At 41.4% G+C, this 6,879-nt stretch overlaps 1 pseudogene; it reads left to right on the forward strand.

Annotated features, from left to right (window-relative positions):
• Positions 1-6,879, forward strand: part of LOC107731600 (1-phosphatidylinositol 4,5-bisphosphate phosphodiesterase beta-1-like) — a 111,207-nt pseudogene that overhangs the window by 65,318 nt on the left and 39,010 nt on the right.

The raw sequence follows: 6,879 nt of genomic DNA on the forward strand, positions 1-6,879 counted from the left end.
AATAAAAACAGTCAAATGCAAACTCAGAATATGACGCAAACCTACAATAATTAAATATGTTAAGACAAATATAATTTATGTATTTAATCCCATTTTATCAACCAGTGTTTTTGCTGCTGACCTTCGATGATCCAATTCAACCATATTAAGCAAAAAAGACACATCTGTGTTTTATTTGTGTTATTGCTGAATAGTGTTGAACGTTCTTCTCCTGCGTCATATTCTTCATGTGATTAGTTTGAGCGGCGCCCTCTACTGTACAGACGTGAATTTACATTTCCTTCAGCCTGAGGCGCATTCACTTCACTTCTGTTGTGAAAGGGCTTTACATTTGTAAAAGAATAACTTTTTATATTAAAAACAAGCAAACAAGCCCTGCCCAGATTTAAAAAGTAACGCAAAAGTAATGTAACGCATTACTTTCCATAAAAAGTAAGTAACATAATTAGTTACTTTTTTAGGGAGTAACGCAATATTGTAATGCATTACTTTTAAAAGTAACTTTCCCCAACACTGGGTTTAATAAGTCTCGTCTCACCATTTGTTTCCATGCGAGATACTGAATTCATGATTTGATATTACATGCACTGACATGATGAAACCTCTGAGGCCTCCGCATTATATCATAAGTGTTGCATTTAAACGGATAGTGTCTGTCGCTGCGGCACATCATTTCATCACTGAGTGTGTCGAGATTCGTCATTGGTCAAGATTGAGAACATTTTCTGAATGTGGATCTATGGTTACTCCTGGAACAGCTAGAGTGTGAGTCTGGATCTGTACGCCGCTGGAGTGACACGTGTCTCTGCTGTCTGTAGGGGACGGTAAATGAAGCCTTCGCCACAGAGGAGATGTCCAACTTAGTCAACTACATTCAGCCTGTTAAATTCAACTCCTTCGAGGCCTGCAAAAGTAAGTCAGTCTGTTCTTGAGATGTGTTTGACGCAGCTGCGCTCTAAGATCAGTAACTCTTCTTGTTCGTTTGCCACAGAAATCGATCGAAGTTATGAAATGTCATCGTTTGTGGAGACCAAAGCGCTGGAGCTGCTCAAAGAATCGCCGGTGGAGTTCGTCGAGTATCTTTTGTGTTTATTGCACTTTTGCAGGTGGAACATTCTTTCAAATGAAGTGAGTGAGTGTAAAAGGTGTAAAAGCTCTTTCCATCCTGTGTCAGAGAAACTTAACTCCTTCACGCAGGTATAATAAACTGCAGCTGAGCAGAATTTATCCCAAAGGAACTCGAGTGGACTCCTCGAACTACATGCCTCAGGTCTTCTGGAACGCCGGATGTCAGCTGGTCGCTCTGAACTTCCAGACCATAGGTACCTTCAGCTCACTCACCTGACAGGTCAAAGCCACTTTAAACTATGTGTTTGTTTAAAGCCTGTAATATGAAGCTTTTCTTCAGATAGGAGTTGCTCATAGAAATGCCCTCTTCTCTTCTGTGCATCTCCGTCCCAGCGCACCGTCCCGTTTATTGACTGGTTTGGTCATGTATTAGCACTAATGTGCTTGGTTTCGGTCTTGTGTGTGTGATTGGCAGATCTGCCCATGCAGCTGAATCTGGGCATCTTTGAGTACAACGGGAAATGCGGCTACAGACTGAAGCCAGAGTTCATGAGACGGACGGACAAACAGTTTGACCCGTTCACTCAGAATACAGTCGACGGGATCGTAGCGCACACGCTGTCTGTGAAGGTGAGTCTGCAGCCGTCCCTTCTGCTCGTGCCTGCATTAAATCAATGACAATGGATCATGATATCACATGTAGAGGTTTAATCAGCTGAAGTTTGCAGCCCATTGTGTTTTGGGTCATTGCTGGAGAAAGTTGACAGGTTTAATTACGTCATTAAACAATATACATCTCAGTTAGCTCTCTCATTGGCTGTAGGTCATCGCGATGTGTTTTTCAGGCAGAACTCGTTTCACACAGCAGGATTTTGAACTGTTTTGCCTCCGATTTCGGGCATTTGTCGGAGATTTCGCAAAACCTGTCGGCAAGTGAAAATCGGTCCCTGCAAAAAATTATTTTAACAAACAAAAATATCTGCCAATGGAGTAAGAAAAATAATCTTAATTCAAAGGCTAAACAAGATTATTTTTCTTGCCCCATTGGCAGATATTTTTGCTTGTTTTAAGGAAAAAATGAACAAAATATGGATTTTTTTTTTTTACAGAAAACAAAAGACATAATATCTTAAATAATTTTACTTGTACAGTAAATGCATCTTGATTCAATAATTTTTACAAGACAAAAATGTTAAGTAAGAGAATCAATTTTTGCAGTGTTGGTAAAACCTCGGCGTAAGTCCCAAACATCCAGATGTTGGTTTCACAGATTCTGTCAAATGAGAGTGAATATCTGGGAGCCTCTGCGGTGTTGAATAAGGTTTCTGTGTCTTTCTCAGATCATATCCGGTCAGTTTCTGTCTGATAAGAGAGTCGGTGTTTACGTGGAGGTGGAAATGTTCGGGCTGCCGGTGGACACCAAACGGAAAGCGTTTAAGACCAAGACGTCTCAAGGCAATGCTGTCAATCCGGTGTGGGATGAAGATCCAGTGGTCTTCAAAAGAGTACGTCTGCAGTGACGAGCACTGAGCCATCATCAGGCAGCTTCTCCTTCAGACGCTTTGATTCTGATGAGCCGTGTGTTTCAGGTGGTTCTTCCCACGCTGGCATCATTGAGGATAGCTGTGTACGAAGAGAACGGGAAGTTTATCGGCCATCGCATCATCCCAGTGTGTGCCATCCGACCCGGCAAGTATCCGCTTGATTCTCTGGATGTGGAAGTGCACGAGGACAGATCGCACTCATTAAAGCGTGCGTCTCTCTGCTGCAGGATATCATTACATCAGTCTGAGGAACGAGAAGAACCAGACGCTGACGCTTCCGTCCGTCTTCATCTACACTGAGGTCAAAGACTACGTCCCAGACACCTTTGCAGGTACAAGAGCCAAAAAAGAGGGTCATATGAACTTGGCTGTCAGAGTCAGTGATAAATCACTGCTTCATTATACTTCCACACTTCTGTAGCTTTCCCTCAGTTTTTGTACATATATTTAGTCATTTAGCAGACGAAGCATGTTCCAAAAGAAAGAGCCTGATTTTCTTAAGGATTTTCTTAATATTTTACTAAAAGACTCATTATGCAGACAGCAGTGTTGTGGTGTTTTGATGCTGCTGTGTTTGTGTCAGACGTGATCGAGGCCCTGTCCAATCCCATCCTGTACATCAGTCTGATGGAGCAGAGAGCCAATCAGCTGGCGGCTCTGACACAAGAGGAGGGAGCGCAGGAGACCGACAGAGAAGAGGTGAGTGAGTCCAGCTATTATTGCACAGCAACTCGGACCCTAAACAAGCTTTCACAACATTGATCTGTTAGTTTGAGCAGCTCGACTGCCTCTGTATGTGATGATGATGAGCGATCTCTGGGCAGCATAGGCCTGAAACAACATAAACTGTTACCAAACATTGCATAGAAATAGTTTTGTTGTTAAAGGGGTCATATGATGCGATTTCAAGTTTTCCTTTCTCTTTGGAGTGTTACAAGCTGATTGTGCATAGATAAGATCCCTGAAGTTGCAAAGACTAAAGTCTCAAAACAAAAGAGATATTCTGTATCAAAGTTAAGACTCTGCCACGCCCCCCTAAAACGGCTCATTCTAACACGCCCCCACATATCTACCCCACTATGTGGAAATATTTGCATAATCCCGCCGCAAATGTGCACGCAAAGAAAGAAGGCATGGTGTCAGTAACCGCAGTTAGTGTTGAAGCAGCCATGTCAGGGAGACGCTGTGTGATTCTAGGCGAAAGCAAAAGCACTTTATTTAGCCTTCCGAAAGTAGATGCATAGAGCGCGAGAGAGAGAGAGAGAGCGCGAGAGAGAGAGAGAGATAGCAAGAGAGAGCGCGAGAGAGAGAGAGAGAGAGAGAGATAGCGAGAGAGAGCGCGAGAGAGAGAGCGAGACACATCATAGTGGAGTCAGCGTAGCTTGTGTACTGCAAACACATACCAGCTTCATCACTGTGTCTGTCACGCGACTCTGTTCCCCTTTCGGGCTTGAACTGATGGTAAAACTAACGACATTATTTACTGTCTTTACATTTATTTTGAAAGATGAAGCTCGCGATTATGGTAAGGGGCGTTACATTTCCGACGAGTGCTTGCGGTGTTCGGCCAATCACAATGCACTGGGTCAGCTGGCCAATCAGAGCAGACTGTGCTTGTCGGAAGGAGGGACTTTGTAGAAAACGAAGCGTTTGAGAGAGGCGGGGCATAGAGGACTTACAATAATGTACAGTATTTGAAAAATAATGTGTTTTTTGAACATTAAAGCATGTCAACATATTCTGTTACACCAAATACACAAAATAATGATCTTTAAAAAAGCATCATATGACCCCTTTAAGCAGTTGTTTGATGTCACATCCTGCAATAGCGTGTTTTCACCAGAGGGGCGCCACAAGATGGTCTATGTAAGAAAGCTAAACTATGCAACCAAACCAGAGAGACCGTAATTGATTGAGATTTTAAGTTGGGAGAAATGTGGGGAGTTTAAGTGTAATAAAAAATTGCTTTCAAAGATGAATGATCCTCTTGTGTTTATGATTTGCAGTACATCACTAACAGCGGCTGTTAACTCAAGACATGCATTGACTAGTCCTCTAAATATTAGGGTCTGTTAACTATCTCTGTTTGTCCTTTTGATGTTCAAGTCTTTGTGTTTGTGAAGTGGGGAACTAGTTTCTGTAGTGTGTGTGTGTGTGTGTGTGTGTACCCATGTATCCGTAGTTCCCATCGGCCGATACTAAACTGTCAGTAACAGCTTCAGAGCTCAATGTGCTGCCGTTATCAGCTAGAGAAACAGCAGACAGATTAAAACACATCTGACACAGTAAGAATCAATCTGAATGAAAACTTTCACAAACTTACCAAATGAACCGTATTCATACGGAGACACTTTTCCTGAAACACACAGTGGGTTAGACAGATGCTCGTGTGTGTGTTGGATGTAACTTCATCTAAATCTCCAGTACTGAATATCACACACAGTTCAGTTACTTACAAGGCGTGTCTGTGTCTCTATGGTGACAGGCGTGTTCTCTGAGTCTGCACATGCTCAGAGCGTCTCTTAATTCATTTAGTGCCTCTAAACATGTAAAGGCTCCTCATAAAAATGCAGACATTTCTGATACTTCAGTTGTAATGGCAAAGCTTTTTTACTGCACAGAAAGTAGGACTGGTAATATATTAAAACAATTAAAAAAACAATATAAATAACCAAAATGAAAAGAATGGCATTCTGTAATTCAAGAAGTTTCAACAGCTTAATGTTCTTTAAGGTTCACAGTAAATTCTTGGATAAGGTTTAGCTAAACAAGATTAAAAATTTGACATAACTAGAAAATGTTCTTATAGAAAATTCAATTCAATTTACAACCCTAGAAATCACTATTTAAAATTCAACATATCCAGATTTGCAGGTTCTTTGATACAATTGTCAGTCGGGAACGGATTGAAATAAGAAACATAATGTCCAGATTTTGGATCTGAGAGCATCTCTCTCTCTCACTCACTCAACCAGTCAAGCTGAATCAACATGATCCGCTAGCAACCGTTTGTGCAGCGTTTGCAGACCGGCCTCTGCTTATAAAACTGCAGCGAGTCAAATGCTTGTGAGCTGACAGCCGCTAACTAGTCTTTGACCAGTTGACTAGTATTAGTTTAGTCATGCTGAGGCTGGGCTACCAGCGGTATGTTTACACGCTCTGGCCAGCCGTGCAGGTATGGTGTTTTTTGGTCATTATGTCGTAGTTTTATACGTGTGATGCAGAATTAACTGATTAAAGCTTCATTTAGAGACTTCTGTAGACTTCTGAGACAATTCATCTGTAGATCTTTGATCTGTATATGCTTGTGTTTGGAGCAGGTCAGTGGCGGTGGAGATCCTGTGTCAGAGGTCAAGACTGACCCTAAACCTGCCGCAGAGAACGGGCTGAACCACGACAGCATCTCGCCCAAATCATCCGTGGTCAGTCACCAGACGTCATCCTCAGGTGCGTGACGCGTGTCCAGCGGCTGCGCTGTAATGCTGTGTTCACGTGTAGAATTAGGACGGCATCATCTGTGTGTGTGTGTGTGTGTGTGTGTGTGTGTTTCAGGGTCGGTCAAACCTGCTGTGAAGTCTGAGGATGTGGTCCAGAGTGTTTTAACAGGTACGTGTCTGAGGTTCACATCCGTCTCTGATGATCTGATCTCAGCTGCATGTAAACACATCATAAACGATGATGTGAGCGTCTCAAGTACATCAGAGGATCTCTTCATGTGCAGATTTAAGCCAAGTCACATTTATTTTTTAGAGCTGGGCTAAATTTATGGCCGATTTGCGACATACGGTATATATCTCGGTATTTTCCTTTTTGTATTTGTATTTTAAAAAATCTATTTAATATATATATATATATTTCACTTACTGCCCAATGTTGTCCAGCAAAACAATACATATTAAAGGCTATGAAAACAAATAAAGTTACTGTAACCATGTAAGCCTTTATATTATGTGCAAAAAAGGGTTAAAATCACATTTAATTCTAACATTGTAACAGTGCAATCTAAAAACAAAAATAAAGCTTTTAAACCGGAAGTTAAATTCACTAAACTAAAAATGAAAATAAATGAGTCCAAATGAGTTGTGTTAGGCTATTTTGATTACCCCATTACAGTCACTTTACAGACAGTGCTGTCATAAAAATAGACTTACTTGTAGGTTTAAAATTCTACATGTCTCATTTATTGTCAAACTACAAATATTTCAGCGAAATGTATATTTTAGTCAGAATTATTGCGCTCCTATTTAATTGAGCTCCGTCTGTTTGG

This window comes from Sinocyclocheilus rhinocerous, unplaced genomic scaffold (assembly GCF_001515625.1).
Source record: "Sinocyclocheilus rhinocerous isolate Xijiao unplaced genomic scaffold, SAMN03320098_v1.1 scaffold5236, whole genome shotgun sequence".
Taxonomy (NCBI): Eukaryota; Metazoa; Chordata; class Actinopteri; order Cypriniformes; family Cyprinidae; genus Sinocyclocheilus; species Sinocyclocheilus rhinocerous.